Consider the following 17,262-nt stretch of genomic DNA (forward strand, 5'->3'; position numbering starts at 1 on the left):
AGGGCTGCCCCCGTTGGGGGTTCGAGTCCTCCGTCGGGAATGGGTGTGTGTGTTGTCCTTAGCGTAAGTTAGTTTAAGGTAGACTAAGTAGTGTGTAAGCGTAGGGACCGATAACGTCAGTAGCTTGGTCCCATAGCAACTTACCACAAAAATTCATCCACTTTGAAAAATCAGCTATTGCACAGCGAATGCTAGAAACCACTACACTATGAAACCAATGGTAAGACGGAAATCTTTTAGAACAACTGGAAATATACCTTCATAAAATTAAAAACCCTGGATTTACGTTAAATGAAGAGATATATTTCGCTAGCCGCAGTTGTTTAAAGACGTACTTTAAATTCATGTCTTGCCTGTATAAACTTGATACTCATATCTCTGACACCACGTGATAACGTCAATCTTTGATCATGCGAATTTAATCTACAGCCGTGAAGCGTAGTTAGAACTGTAAACCAGTGTGTGCCTTTAGTGACACTATGTGCGATCTCAAAATAAATAAACCAACATACGCTGACCTCAAAAGGTTAGAAAAGTTCTTATTTGTTTGTTAGGTAAGTTTTCAGTGTTTTCTTGCCGCTGTTTTTCATATATTTTGTGCACGTTATTCATGAAACACACAACGTAACATCTAACTTTCTTATAACAGGAACATGCTTTACACCTCATTCAAGAGCAAATGTAAATTATTTATTAGACGACTTGCACCTGAAGATGGACTCACAGGGTCAGAAACACATCGCTTAATTTTACAAAGAAGAAGAAATTGTGACTGAAGGCAATTTTTATTTAAAGTTCCTGAGTAAAAAAGAATTTAAAAAAAATCTACATTAAATGTTTTGAGTTGTGTTACGTGCTGCCACGTCTGTGTTTCAGAGTTTTTTTTAATTGCGTTTTCAAGTGAGGGTGGTTTCGTGAGAACACCCTATACTTTTTTCTATGTGTGAGCCTGTGAGCTACTCGTACTAAGTAGCTTTCAAGGAAATCATTTAGTATTCTCAAAAATGGTTCAAATGGCTCTCAGCACTATGGGACTTAACTTCTGAGGTCATCAGTCTCCTAGAACTTAGAACTACTTAAACCTAACTAACCTAAGGACATCACACACATCCATGCCTGAGGCAGGATTCGAACCTGCGACCGTAGCGGTCGCGCGGTTCCAGACTGCAGCGCCTAGAACCGCTCGGCCACCCCGGCCGGCTTAGTATTCTCGTTTCTTTTGTGTTTGGTTTGGTGCCGCCTGTCACTACCACCGTTTGTTGGATATGTTACTGTATATCCCTCTACAGGCGCCTCTGGTACCATGGAATTTATGTCCTGATGATTTAGCACACGTCCTATCATCCTACCGCTTCCCCTTGTCAATGTTTTCCATGTACTTGTTTCCTCATCGGCTCTACGGAGATATTAAAAAAAGGAAATCAGTCATTAATCCGAAGATCGTTTTGAACACCACAGTGTTTTACTAGGCATGGCCCTGTTGGTGGTGGTATGTCGTTTTCTTTGGAACAACTGCTCTTTCGATATGGAGTATCAGTTACAGTAGCGAGCTTGGGTTCTTGTAACTGCACTGTTATACCGAACTGAGGCTTGGTTGGTGAAATACATGCCGGCGGTACGAGCGTCTTCTGCCTCCGTTCCTGGCCACACGACACTCGCCAATTGGTGGGGGTAGAGGTGGCGCTGGTCCGTTCGCCCGAGGCGACGTGCAGTCTGCTCTCGGACCTGAGGCGGGCTGGGTGACGCGATAAGACGGCGGTGACATCACCGGAACTGGAGAACGCGGAATCGCCTACTCGACGCCGACGGTAATTTTCTCTTCACATTTGTTCCGCTCACGTCACTACGGTATTTCTAGCTCGCAATTGCAGTTGTCTAGCTCTATCCATTTTCAACTCGTAATGACTGAAATAGCTGGCAATAAAATGACGCACTTTGCAGAAAAGTGAGAGTTGAGAGTATTAAATGCATGCAAATGACGTTGTGGTCGAAACTTTCTGCAGCTAGGAGCGCAGAGGTTTTCGTTGTGTTACGATTAAATTTGTTACTAATCTACAGAATGAGACACAACCACCTATCCACATCACGTGATAGAGTGTTGTGTCTTGGCAGTGAAATTTGGAGAAGCGACGTGTGACTGAACAACACGGTACGGATGTGTGTCTGGAATACGAATTCCTGTATGAAACTAATCATAAGTGAAATCATTTATTTAAAATTGTATGAACGAAGATTTTAAGGTCTGATGTAAGAACTGCAGCCTTCCAGTTAATAAGCCAGGTAGATCGTCTGGTGAGTTTATTCTGTGATTTTCCGTTTGTCGTTTCAGCCAACGCCACTTGCACTCTTCATTTTAATTTTTGATTTCGTAGATGTTATGTAAGAAGACTGTACCGAGTGCATTCTATTCTCTGTTCACAGAAATATTTAATCGTGAGGTCGTAATAGTGTAAGTGGTAAGTCTGTAGTTTCTCGTGGAACTCACATCACCGACTCTTCATGATACAATCATTATATGCAGCGACATTTTATGAAGACAGTGTGCATTTCCGGTTATATGAAAGCTATTATTTTGTCTGGATGTCTTAAAAGGATATATCTTTCACAGAATAATTACCCATTTTTAAACTAGAAATCAATTTTCCTCTTTAAATAGTGAAATACGGAATCTGAATTTTCGTGTTTTATCTATTTGAAATTCAGTAGTTTGATTATTGGCCAATTCAGATTCATCATACAAATGTTTAGCTCAAGAGCATAAATTTGATCGCGAGAGTAATGTCTGCGTTTCGTTTAGGTTCGTACATTACATCTAACACTTTTTTTTTTATTTAAGTTTGTTCAGAGTTAAAAAAAATTAAGCTCAACGATAGATTTATGTGCGGCACCTCTTGTGCTTTTCTTTACAGATTGATACCTGTCAGTCTAATGAACCTGCTTGTGGAAATGTAAAAACGGATAATGAAATGAAAAGTTTAAAATAAATGCAGAATTTACTCTTGGATTTACCTTTACCGTTAATAATACGAATATTTTTGTCACTACGATACGTGTTTCCATACACAGATGTAGCAACTTTAGCAGATGATGCAAGCCCAATGTCCCTGTAACTTACAGTACCCAGTCTTGCCCTGATAATGGCGGGACGCATGACGGTATAGATTTCATGAGGTATCACAGGTTGACGTATAATATTCATCCGCCGCTCAGAATTCCCAAAGAGTAATCGAAAGTTGCTCCGTCATCCTCAGAAGCGTACTACTATTTTGAAAAGCTTCAAGATCACGTGACCTCGGGTACCGCACCAGCATCCCGTGTCTGTGCGTGCTCTACAGTTCTGACGCATTTTGAGAGGGACTCATTGGTGAACGCATTGTTGAAGGTAAATCTACCCCTACATGTACATCTGCAGATATACTGCGAAAGCCACCTTATGATGCGTGTGCTTGGTGATTTATATACCACTGGTATTTCCTCCTCTGCTCTTCCGGTCGCGAATTGTTCTCGGGAATATAGGTAACTGGTAAGCCTTCGTGTGAGTTCGAATCTCTAATTTCACCTTCACCGTATTTCTGAGATAAATAGATGGGACCAACAGATAGTTTGGCTCTTCTAGGAACATGCGCCCTCCTAATCTGAATAGTTATGCATAACAGCTCTCCTGTACAGTCTACCTTGAAGCTGCTACCCATCGCCGTAGTTGCTACGTCTACATCCACATGATCACTCTGCAGTTCACAACTAAGTGCCTGGCAGAGGGATCATCGAACCAGCTTCAAGCTATTTCTTTACCGTTCCACTCTCGAACGGCATAAGGGGAGAACGAGTACATACATCTTTCCGTGAGAGATCTGATTTATTTTATTTTACTATGGTGATCATGTGCACTATATAGGTGGTTGCTAACAGACAATTTTCGCAATCGGAGGAGAAAGTTGGTGATTGAAATTTCACGAGAAGATCCTGCCGCAACGAAAACCGTCTTTATTTTAATTATTGTCACCCCAACTCAGGTATCATGTCTGTGGCACTCTGTCCCCTACTTCGCGATAATACAAAACGAGTCACAATTCTCTGAACTTTTTCGATGTCCTACGGCAGTCCCATCTGATACGGATACCACGTCGCACAGCAACACTTCAGAAGAGGGCGGACAAGCGTGGTGTATGCAGTATATTTAGTAGATTTGTTGTACTGTCTAAGTTTTCCGCCAGTTAATCGCAGTTCAAAAATGTGTGTGAAATCTAATGGGACTTAACTGCTAATCTCATCAGTCCCTAAGCTTACACACTACTTAACCTAAATTATCCTAAGGACAAACACACACACCCATGGCCGAGGGAGGACTCGAACCTCCACCGGAATCAGCCGCACAGTCCATGACTGAAGCGCCCAAGACCGCTCGGCTAATCCCACGCGGCATTAATCGCAGTATTTGGTTCGCTTTCTCCACAACATTATGCATGTGATCATTCGAATTTAAGTTATTCTTGACTGGAATCCCTAAGTACTTAGTGAATTTATAGTCTTTAGATTTGTGTGGTTTATCGTGTAACTGAAGTTTAACGGTTTTCTTTTAGTACTCATGTGGGTGACTTCAAACTTTTCATTATTTAGAGGCAATTGCCACTTTTTGCACAATACGTATATCTATTTTGTCAGTGGTTTTGATCATCTGATGACTTTACGAGACAATTCTACCACACTCAGTGAGATTTCAAGTCAAAGTCGTATCTGGAGACGCCCCGGACATCGGCGGGCGGGGGGGAACCTACCTGATTGTCGCCCGCCACAATGCCCGACAACCACGAGTCGTGGTCCGGGCCATTTCTTTTCACAGCAGGACCCCCTGGGTTTTCATGGGCGGCACCCTTACAGCACAGCATTACATCGACGATATTCTACGACTCAGTTTGTTGTCCTTCACGGCAAGGCCTCCTAGACGTACATTTCAGCAAGGTAATGCCCGCTCCTACTTCTTGGTTTCGTGTTTGCCAGACCCTATCCTGGCCAGCAACATCGCCGGATCTCTTCCCAAGTGAGAAGGTTTGGGGCATTATGGACTGGATCCTTCAAACAGCCCTGGATTTTGACGGTTTACCGCATCAATTGGACAGAATTTGGCACGATATCTCTCACAAGGACCTCCAAGCACTCGTTCAATGAATTCCAAACTAAATGTTTACACAGGAGCCAGAGGTGGACCAAAGCGGACTTGCTCAATTTCAGAAGCTCTTTCTCTTGAATAAATCATCCAGTTTTTTTCTGAAATCGCAATCATTTTTTTGCCTGTACATGTACATCAGATCCCAATATCTGTCCCATTCGGATAATGGACTCGTAGAGGGTCGTTTACTTTTATGTTCGAGTGTATATAGCACGCCTTACGGAAGTCGAGGAAGACGGAATCATGATGGGGCCGGTATCTACTGCGTTCTTGGTCTTGTGGACGAACAGCGCGAGCCTGGTTTCATGCGACCTTTGTTTAAGGGAACCATGTTGATTCCTACTGCGGAGATATCCAGTCTCCACTAATATCACAGTACGCGAGAATAAAACCTTTTCTAAAATCCTTTAACGGACTTACATCAGCAGTATGCACCTACATTTCTGTACGTCTGTTCGATGGCCCTAGTTGGAGACGGGTATCCTGCCAGGGAAATTCAGCCGCAAGGTGCTGAAAATGACCAACTGGTTGCTTATGACCGGGCAATAGCTTTCTGTGACATACACTGGTGATAACCGACGGCAGATGCAGCAGTGACCTGATTTCATCCTACGTCAGCATTCCCAACACCTGCCTGAACGAAGCTTTGTTGGAACGAGGGATGAGGACGTTGTCTTCCTGCGCCCGCAGGTGTGGGTTAGTGGCTTCAGTATCACATAGTAAGGAGATGATTCTGAACGAAATAGTTTCAGCATCGCATTAGGTAGGGGTCTGTTTCACTGTAGCACGACTATCCGCTGTTAAATCTGCTGTAGTGAACGATAAACACTCACAGTATTTGGCGGTGGCAGTTCTCCAACAATCAAAGTATTTCCTGATACACTGTGAAAAGTACAGCGTCTGTGCGAACTCAGTAATTATGTCTGCTACGCGTTGCACACTCAAAACATCTACAATTGGCTGTATTTGATCCTCACTCAGCTATTATAGTACTGTAAAACGTAATGGAGCTGTTTGAGGCGCGTAATTCACAACATATCCATTAAAACTGTTATTTAATCAGTTCCTCTTGTTCTTCATGTGGATCGAAAAGTTCATAGTAAAATTTTAGTAAGTGCCCTTTCCACAGACGTTATACCGCCCCATTTCCACCAAATGTATGTGTATAAGTTGTAGGAACGTTTTCGGTAATAATGATTTTTTTGGATTTCTGTAGATTCAAAATTTCTTGACCTCTGCAGATTCAAAATTTCAATGAGAATTAGGTATTAGCCCAGGACTGAATGAAAGCATTGGCATAAAAGAACGACGTTGATAATATTTCATTCAAAACCGTTAATCTTGTCTGCTAAAATTCTCAGCGAGCACTGCTTTCTCTTCCTTTACCCGTGCTATATGCTGGTCTCTTTTTGGCTGACGAGGTCCTTTGAAGACAGACCAGTAATCTGGCCCACAGGCGCTCTTCAGGTCTTAGGTCTGGACTGCTCCCAAGTCTGTCATTCCAAACAACAGGGAATTACCTTTTAAGCTTCGTACATCCATATTTAAGGTGGATGATAATGGGACAGAGCTGTAATAATTTTTATTAAAAATGGAACTCCTCCAGCTGTACTTGAGATTTTATATTTATTTGGCCACTAGTTTCGACGTTGCGTCAACGCCATCTTCAAGACCGTACACTTTGACGAAATCAATTGCGTGTGGCTGAGTACTAGAAGTCCGCGGTGAGTCCAATACGTGCTCCACATGGATGGCGGACAGTAACTAGTGTGTAACTTCACTGTAACCTCACACTAGTTACTGCCCGCCATCCATGTGGAGCACGTATTGGACTCACCGCGGACTTCTAGTACTCAGCCACACGCAATTGATTTCGTCAAAGTGTACAGGCCTGAAGATGGCGTTGACGCAACGTCGAAACTAGTAGCCAAATAAATATAAAATCTTAAGTGCAGCTAGAGGAGTTCCACTTTTAATAAAAATTATCCCTTAAGAGACGCCGTTGTTTGTCTGGCTGTGTGAGCTGTTGCTCCATCTTGCATAAAAAAAAGCATTGTTTGGGTTTGGGAAAAGACGATTCTGAACTGTCTGAGCATAGATGGATAATTTTCCTCTGGATAATTCTCTACCAGAGACGCGTCTGTAAGTAAAGCGTACATCCCTTTCCTCTTTTCTTCCAAGGATGGCGTTGCGTAAACTATCGGACATTAATCTCATTACTTGATCCAGGAATTCTTCCATCATAGTAGAGGTAGACGAACACTCTGATTTGACAGAAATTCCAATTATGCAAAAGTCTTGATCACACAAGTTTTTGTTACACGTTACGTGTTTCGAAAAATTGTCGTCACACATAAGTTATAGGACAATGTACAGAAATTATTAAACGTGCGTAATATATTTCAGTATACTTGAAGATCATGACAAGCACTATATGCACAGTTACTCCATTACTAACATGTAGATCTAGTTTTAGGCTTAAGAAACTGAGCACATGGACTGTGTATAACAATACGATTCTTATTTCATGAAGACTACCTACAATAGTACAGTTGTCAATTCAATGAATGCAAGTGACAAAGTGGCTGTAGCTTGTTAAAGTGTCAAAGACGTAAACTACACCGACAGATGGCGTAAGAATTAACTGAAGACAATTCACATCAACGATTAAATACACTAAGGTGCTTTTCTGCAATCCGACGTAAGGACTTTTAAGAAAGAAGGCAGTCATGCTGTCGTTAGATCAAAGTTCAAGGTGTAACAGTGATGCCAATAAAAGTTAAATACTATAAAATGTATATCAGAATGTAAAAGTAACACAGTAGATAAAAACAATTTAACTATGCATGAGATTCATTTACATAAGGTGTCATAACGTGAGTTGCAGCACAATATGTAAATAATGCATGAAGTTACAAAACTTTTGCAGTAAAATGTGTTACATGTGGCGTAATAAGAGAGAAAATACATATTAGTCTCTGTTCGTCAACATCATCATGTCTCTTTTTTTTTTACTATTGCCTGTATTAATTTGTTTACATTTTAAAAATATTCTTAAAATTATGTTTTAACATTTTAGCTTTACTTACCATTTTCCAGCCATACATAGAATCGATTGTACATATTATTCATGGACTTTTATGTTTGTATTTTACATTTCTTTCTGGTTGTCGATGCCTAAAAGAAAGTACTTTTAATCCACATGTAACACATTTTATTGCATACGTTTTGCAATTTCATGTATTATTTTTCTTGTTGGTGGAGCAACTACATGTAAAATTTTGCTTCAATGTTACTACTACTGTATTACTTTATTTGTTATTTTACTTATGGTGTAGCAACACATGTTATAATACCCTATGTGCACGAATCTCTTGCAGAGTTAAATGGTTTTTATCTGCTGTGTTACTGTCAAATTTTGATGTACGTTTTATTGTCTATTAACTTTTCTCTGTGTCTTTGTTATATCTCGATGATCATTTTAGTGTCAGTTATCTCTTATCTAACGACGGCATAAATGTCTTCTTTCTTAAAAGTACATACGTCTTTATGCAGAGAAAGCATCTTATTGTTAGTATATTTACTCCTAGATGTGAATTGTCTCTGGTTAATGCTTGCACCATATATCGGGATAATTTATTTCTTTGACAGTTTAATATGCTACAGCCATTCCAGCACTTGTATTCAGTGAGCTGACAACAGAAGTACTTTAGGTAGTCTTTATTAAATGAGAATCGTATTTCTATATACAATCCATCTGCTCAGTGTTTTGAGCCTAAAATTGTATCTACATGTTTTGTCATGATCATGCACTATATTGATATGTGTAACTTATTTTTAATAACCTGTACATTGTCGGACAGCTTATGTCTGTCGATAATTTTTTGAAACACGGGGTATTTAATAACGAAATGTGCAATCAAGAATTTTCCATAACTGCAGTCTGAGACATTATTCTTTCACAAAATGCCTGGCGATCGACAAACATTTTTGACAACATGTGTTTTATTGGTTAGACATAAACATGTTTTCCCCAGGATTGTCTGCGAATAAAGCCTTTTACAGTTGTCTTACCATTGGTCTTCTGTCTCTGCCGCCAGTCATCTGAAAAATTCTGACGTTTGGCGATTGTCCGAATACCGACGCCAGTTTTATCTTTTACCTTATGTCTGATTTTAGTTTTAGTGTTTGGTGTCAGTTTTGTTTTTCGAATTATTCTGCTGCCATCCCTTACATTGCCATCACCTTTATCAACTAAAAGTGAAACTTTTTTAGATCAACGCACAACGTTGGGGCAATTTTGGTGTTGACATTCCACTAGCATGAAGATCTTGAATCTGTGAACGAATATGTTCAGTTTTGATCTCATTTTTAAGAACACCCTCAAACGCAAAACTCAAATAACCGAAGAGCAGTAACTATACTGAGAAATTAATTAAAATAGGGAATGTGTAAATATATTGACTTGAAGAAAATGAAACTTTTAGAACACTGTCATTTTTGATTTAGAGGTAAGGTTAATTATTTTTCTGTTCTTTCATTAGAAGAAAACATAAGGATACGTAACAAAATGTTATTGAATGACAGGTATGTTAAATTTATGAAAACGATCTGCTTAGAAGGAGTGTACCACAGCAACTACACATAACAACAGCGGACAAATAACTTCGGTGGCTCTGTTAATGAAGATGGGAAAAACTTTCTGTCCACCCCGTAGATTGGAAATAGTTTTTGTGTTAACAACTAACTAATAATATCCAGCGATTTCGCAATTTACCGAAGTCGATCCTGAAGCGATCGCACGCTAGAACCATGTGTTCATGTAATAGCCGGCTTCGCGGACAGTCTGGCCCTTCCTCCAGACGAACTTCCCTCGGTTGCATCGTTAGGTGAACAACGAACCGTAAACACAATGCGAGAAATCCGTTCTTACGATCTAAAATGATATCATTTCAATACTGAAGCAGCAGTAGAAATACGAGTGGGATACCGCATAGTTTTCACAATACACCGTCCTATCGCCGACATTTATACTGATTACTAGGTTGTGATTGACCTGCGCAATTGGAGATCTAAGGATCGGACAGGAAGCCTGCCAGTAAAACATCAGACAAACGTGCCCAGTTGATATGGTAGTTTGAGGAAGATTCTATCTTCGCTAGTGGCATGTAATATCTGCGACGACGCACAATCTGTGGACGGATTAAACTTTGGAATACTTTTACGAAGGCCAAGAGCTGCTCGTATAGCTTAATGCGCAGGTGGGTGTAGCTTTCGAGACAGGGAGGTGAGCAAGACAGGGGTAGTTGGTTTTGTTCACCAGACAGCCAGATTGCGGTTTTTAGGCTGTTTCCCACATTCATTTAGGCAAATGCTGGGCTGGTCCCCAATCTTCGACTCATAAAATACGACAGACTCAGAAAATACGAGTTACATTACGAATCACACAGTATGAAGTTTACACCGTTCAGAAACAGGTGGTGCTTAAGATTTCTCTTCCTTAGATTAACTGCCTACCGGGGGAGACGGATAGGGTACCTGGCCACACAAAGCTGAAATAAAAGAAGTTTGTCAAGTATCGAAAACAACGGACCTCGTACGGCGGTTAAGCGAAGTAAGGAGGGGGGGGGGGGGTTGGAGAGGGTTGTGTGTGTGTGTCGAGGTGGGGGGGGGGGGGGAGAAGCACAGAACGTAAACAGGCAAAGGTTCCGAGTTCGAGTCTCGGTTTGGCACACAGGTTTAATCTCCTAGGAAGTTTCATCTGCTGTACTGTTTGGCAGAAGGACCGTGGCCGTAAATGTTAACTAGTTTGAGGAATTGTTGCGTGGGTAACAAAAGGAAGCAGGACAGCTTTTTCTTAAATGCAAAAAACAGAGCACTGAATTGTGGGCCGAGCGGCGTATTCCAGAGACATACAGCAGCTACTGAGAAGGGGTTTCCGAATTTTCGAGCCTGAATCTTAACAGAGGATGAATCAGTCATTGATGCGCTATAACTCTGTCCTCGGTATCTTCAAATCTACCGTTTTGTTGGTGTAGAGCATCGTTTCCCAACCTGTAGTTCCTCAAACCCCAGAGGTTCGCAAAATATTCCAAGGGGTATGCCGAAACTCTTTTCCATAATTGTGGGTTTCAAGATTAGGCCTATTACTGTTTCATTAGTTTCCACAGCACTTTCATAGTAATAATAATAATAATACAATTACTTTAAAATTAAATTAACCCTGTAATGCCCCTTGTTACATATGTGTCACATCGGTAACTTACCACATTATTTTCACAAAAATTAATATTTACCACGAATGCCTGATTTACAAAATGGTTCAAATGGCTCTGAGCACTATGGGACTTAACATCTGAGTTCATCAGTCCCCTAGAACTTAGAACTACTTAAACCTAACTAACCTAAGGACATCACACACATCCATGCCCGAGACAGGATTCAAACCTGCGACTGTAGCGGTCGCGCGGTTCCAGACTATAGCGCCTAGAACCGCTCGGCCACCCAGGCCGGCTCAGGACTAGTCTTGAACCCACAGAGATACGATGGCGTGCTGAAAAGTAATGTTACAGTTATGTAACAACGTTAGGAATGCACTTGATTTCGCTACAATAGGAATTTAGTCAGCCAGCTTCTTTGTGTTCTAACAGTACTAACAATAGTATCCGACCCGACTATAACGGTTACATGGCGGTCAGGCCTTTGATTTTCAACAATAGCCTACTTCTTCTTTCCTTGTGGCAAATGTATTATGTTGTCAGCTGTGTATCAGAATCGTCTCCGTTCACATTAAAAGGGATAACTGGTTGAAAAGAGGTAGTTTGAAAGGGAAGTAGGGTTTATCAAAAACATAAGTTAGTGTTGTGCCAGCAGGTCATTCAGCTTCTAGTGAAGTGCGTCAATCCGACAAAAGTAAACCGATGATAATTACATTAGATTGGATTTTCATATATCGGTGACATGGACTGTCCAAGACCACGGTGTGTTGCTTGTAGCGATACTGTCGGTAGCAGTAGTCTGAAACCTTCTCAGCTTAAACGCCACATAAAAAAGTAAACACCGTCTCCCACGTAAACAAATATGCTGAGTTTTTTACGCGAAGAGCTAACGAGTCGAAAAATGATTTCACTACTTTTGTATCCGCTGCAAAAAGGACAATGAAAATGCTCTTGAAGTGTCTTATTGCGTTAGCTACAGAATTGCTAAAACTGCAAAACTTCGTTCAGTAGTTGGAGATTTAGTGTGGCCATGCATAAATGATGTACTACAGTGCGTTCCAGGAGAATCTGTCACAAAAAAGTGGTGTCTGATACCATTGTTCGACAATACATCAACCGCCAGATGAAAGACATGCCAGGTTATGTCAAATGAAATTTTGGGCAGATTTCGTGGCAGTCCTTCTTTTGCGGTTCAATTTGGCGTTTCGACTGATGTTGCTAATTTAGCCATTTTGTTACTTTTCACCCATTATATTAATGGGGGTGGGGGTCTATAGAAGAGGGGCTTCTATTTTGCAGACGCTTAAAAGAGAGAACTACAGGAGGAAATATATTTAAGTTAACGGACGAATGCTACCGCGAAAATTCAGTAGACTGGACTCCCTGTATAGGCATTTGTTCAGATGGTGGGAAATCTATGAGAGGGTGCTATGCTGGGGTTGTTGCCAAAGAGAAATAGGAATCACCGAACGCTTCTTGGACAGGATCTTGTTGGACTGAAATCTGTGCTGGACGAAGCAGTGAAAATAATTATATTATTGAGGCACACAGTACAGATTCCCGCATCTTTTCAGCGCCTTGTGAGAAAATGGGAAGGATTTATAAGTGTTTATTGTGTTACACTAATGGAAGTCTCGAGGTGGAACTGCTTCCAAACTGTAAGAGCTTAAAGACGAAGTTTACGTTTTTCTCACCAGCCAAGCCTTTCAAAAGCAAAGATGAAACATGGCTTCAGATTTAACTTATATGACAGATATTTTCTCAAAAATTAACAGTTTCATCTTATTTCTCCAGGGGTCAAATATAAAGTTTACACTGTGCAACATTGCATCAAATTATTCATTACAAAATCAATTTTTGGAAACGAATTTCAAGACGAAACAAACCGAGTGCTTTGATACCCTTCACGTTTGATACCCTTCACGACTTCTTGTTGGAAAATGATCTTTCTTTGGACGAAAATGTCAAGAACATGCTTAATGAACATATGAAGGGACTTGGAGAAGCCGTCAGAGGATATCTCCCTGCAATGTCCAATAACAACAATTGGATTCGCAGTCCCTTCGATGAGTCAACAGCTTTAGTATCCACATCAAACGTAAATGAAAAAGAGAGGTTTTTTGGAATTTCCACTGATTTTCAGTTACAGAAAACTTATAAATCCTTGTCGTGAACTGGTTTTTGGTTAACTTTAAAGGAGTTCCCAGTGTTATCGAATCAAGCCGGAACGGCCTATTTAAAAGATAATGGCGATAATAGACTATGTGTTGAAAGTGATGTGAGACTTCTTTTAACTTCAGTGGTTCTTGACTTCAAGGCTGTGTGCCATGAAAAGCAGGCTGAGTCTTCTCACTGAATTCCAAGGATGAGGTGAGTAATTACAACGAAAACTTGTATTTACTATTGCTACACATTGTGTATCTTTCAAGCCGTAAACAGAGTAACTTGAGGTTTCAAACGTTAGCGGTTAAGTTAATTTAAGGTTATTAAACCTTTTGCTTCGAATTAAATTTAATGCATGTCTATTGTAGCATAAAGTCAGTGGTTTATGCAAGTCGTATTCTTGTAGAAGGCGTTCAGAAGTCGAAAAAGCTTGGAAATCATTGCTTTAAGAGACCGCACTGCCTATAGTTTGTCGACAAAGGTTAAAGTCCCACCCATAAGGAATACATTTGAGAGAAATTATTCTAAGTCCGAGTTAGAGCTTACGCTATCCGAGGAAAATCTAAAAGCTCCTGTCTCACGAACGGTCGTAGATAACTGTACCCCCACCCCCCTCCCCCACTCCCCCCCATCTGCGTAACTTTGTAAAAGTTACAGACAGTTATAAATGGTATACAAAAATAACTGCGACCCCGATAACAGATATCCCGAAATAAACGTTTGTCTCATCTCTTCCGTTAACCTATTTAGTCGAGTTTTGGTTCGATACTATGATTTCAGAATGAAATCACAGCCGAACAAATGAAGTAATGTGAAATACGAGGGTTGCCCAGAAAGTAATGCACAGAATTTGTTTCTTCAACAACTGAACATAGTGGCACACTTACGAATGAATGCAGTTTTATCTACACAGCCTATTTCTCCAAATAACCTCCATCACGTTCTATGGCCTTCCTCGAGCGCTAAATAAGGGCGTGTATGCCCTGTCGGTACCAATCATTGTCCTGGTGGCGGAATCCAGCGCTTCACTGTGTGACTCACATCCTCGTCGTCCTCAAAATGTCTTCCACGAATGGCATCCCTTAATGGCCCAAGCAAGTGGAAGTCCGAGGGGGCTACGTCAGGGCTGTAGTGTGGGTTGAATAACACTGTCAAATCCTGTTTTGCGAAGTGTTGAGCAGTCCTCAGACTTGTGTAGGGCTGTGCGTTATCGTTTTGCAGCAAAACGTGCCCAGCGTTGCTGTAGTGCCAAATCCGCGGAAAGCGCGTCATGAGTTTTGTTAATGTGGTGACGAAAGCTTCTGGATTAATGGTACCGCCTCTTGGCATCACATCAATGAGTATCGCACCTTCACAGCGCCAGAGCACCGTGATCAGGACCTTACAGGCAGAAGCAGTAGGAAAGGCGCCATTCCATCGACTGTTGTTTCGTTTCGGGCCCAAAATGGCGAACCCTGTTTCATCACCTGTCATACTTGGGTCAAGAAGGCCTCTCTCTCAGCTTCATAACGTTGAAAAAAATCAATACAAATGCTTTTCTGTGCGATTTGTGATCCACAGTTAGACACCGAGGGACCCTACTCGCACACACTTTTGAATATCCGAAATGATTGACAGATGCTGCGCCAACTGCCGAGTCCTAATGCGTCTCGCATCGCAAATGGGAACGTCAGCTCGCTGCAACATGTCAGGTGTGACAGCCGTGAATGGTCTCCCCGATGACTGCAAATTGTAGAGCACCGCCGAACCGCCTTCTGATGACCTCAACCTCCGTGCCCAGCGTCTAATGTACTTTTGTCGACAGCAGACGCTCCACAAACTTAGCACTAGCGTTCGCGAATATTCCCCACAGTTTCTTTCTTTGCAATGAGAAATTCGATGACGGCACCTTGCTTGTAACGTACATCAGCTACAGACGACATTTTGAAACTGTCCTTCAGCTACGCTATCTGTTGGAAGTGACGGAAACTTGGCGCGCTCACTCAGCAGACTTCAAATAATGCACTACTGGCCATTAAAATTGCTACACCAAGAAGAAATGCAGATGATAAACGGGTATTCATTGGACTAATATATTATACTAGAACTGACATGTGATTACATGTTCACGCAATTTGGGTGCATAGATCCTGAGAAATCAGTACGCAGAACAATCACCTCTGGCCGCAATAACGGCCTTGATACGCCTGGGCATTGAGTCAAACAGAGCTTGGATGACGTGTACAGGTACAGCTGCCCATGCAGCATCAACACGATACCACAGTTCATCAAGAGTAGTGACTGGCATATTGTGACGAGCCAGTTGTTCGGTCAACATTGACCAGACATTTTCAATTGGTGAGAGATCTGGAGAATGTGCTGGCCAAGGCAGCAGTCGAACATTTTCTGTATCCAGAAAGACCCATACAGGACCTGCAACATGCGGTCGTGCATTATCCTGCTGAAATGTAGGGATTCGCAGGGATCGAATGGAGGGTAGAGCCACGGGTCGTAACGCATCTCAAATGTAACGTCCACTGTTCAAAGTGTCGTCAATGAGAACAAGAGGTAACCGAGACGTGAAACCAATGGCACCCCATACCATCACGCCGGGTGATACGCCAGTATGGCGATGACGGATACACGCTTCCAATGTGCGTTCACTGCGATGTCGCCAAACACGGATGCTGTAAACAGAACCTGGATTCATCGGAAAAAAAATTACGTTTTGTCATTCGTGCACCCAGGTTCGTCGTTGAGTACACCATCGCAGGCGCTCCTGTCTGTGATGCAGCGTCAAGGGTAGCCGCAGCCATGGTCTCCGAGCTGACAGTCCATGCTGCTGTAAACGTCGTCGAACTGTTCGTGCAGATGGTTGTTGTCTTGCAGACGTCCCCATCTGTTGACTCAGGGATCTAGACGTGGCTGCACGATCCGTTACAGCCATGCCGATAAGATGCCTGTCATCTCGACTGCTAGTGATACGAGGCCGTTGGGATCCAGCAGGGCGTTCCGTGTTACCCTCCTGAACCCACCGATTCCATATTGTTCTAACAGTCATTGGATCTCGACCAACGCGAGCAGCAATGTCGCGACAGGATAAACCGCAGTCGCGATAGGCTACAATCCGACCTTTATCAAAGTTGGAAATGTGACGGTACGCGCTTCTCCCCCTTACACGAGACATCACAACAACGTTTCACCAGGCAACGCCGGTCAACTGCTGTTTGTGTATGAGAAATCGGTTGGAAACTTTCCTCATGTCAGCACGTCGTAGGTGTCACCTCCGGCGCCAACCTTTTGTGAATGTTCTGAAAAGCTAATCGTTTGCATATCACAGCATCTTCTTCCTGTCGGTTAAATTTCGCGTCTGTAGCATTTTCATCATCGTGGTGTGGCAATTTTAATGGGCAGTAGTGTACATGTGTAACATTTAGCAATTTTAGAATTGCTTTCGGCCGAGAAAGAAAATATGCGGTGCAATACTTTCTGGGATACCCTCGCATGAAAGCCACCTGGTTCGGAAACGGGTATTAAGGGCGTCGTACAGCACGTTCCCGCAGCCGTGATCTCGAGAACGCGACGTGGTCGCAGAGCAGCCCACAGGTTACGCTACACTTATCGCCGCTGCCTCGTCAGCTTCCGGTGTGGGCTGGTGTTTGCTTTGCAGCCGCTCATTCCACCAGAGGCCGGCCGGCCGGCTGCGTTGCTCGCCTTTGTCGAGAGCGCGCCGTG

Source organism: Schistocerca nitens, chromosome 6, assembly GCF_023898315.1.
Source record: "Schistocerca nitens isolate TAMUIC-IGC-003100 chromosome 6, iqSchNite1.1, whole genome shotgun sequence".
In the NCBI taxonomy this organism is placed as follows: domain Eukaryota; kingdom Metazoa; phylum Arthropoda; class Insecta; order Orthoptera; family Acrididae; genus Schistocerca; species Schistocerca nitens.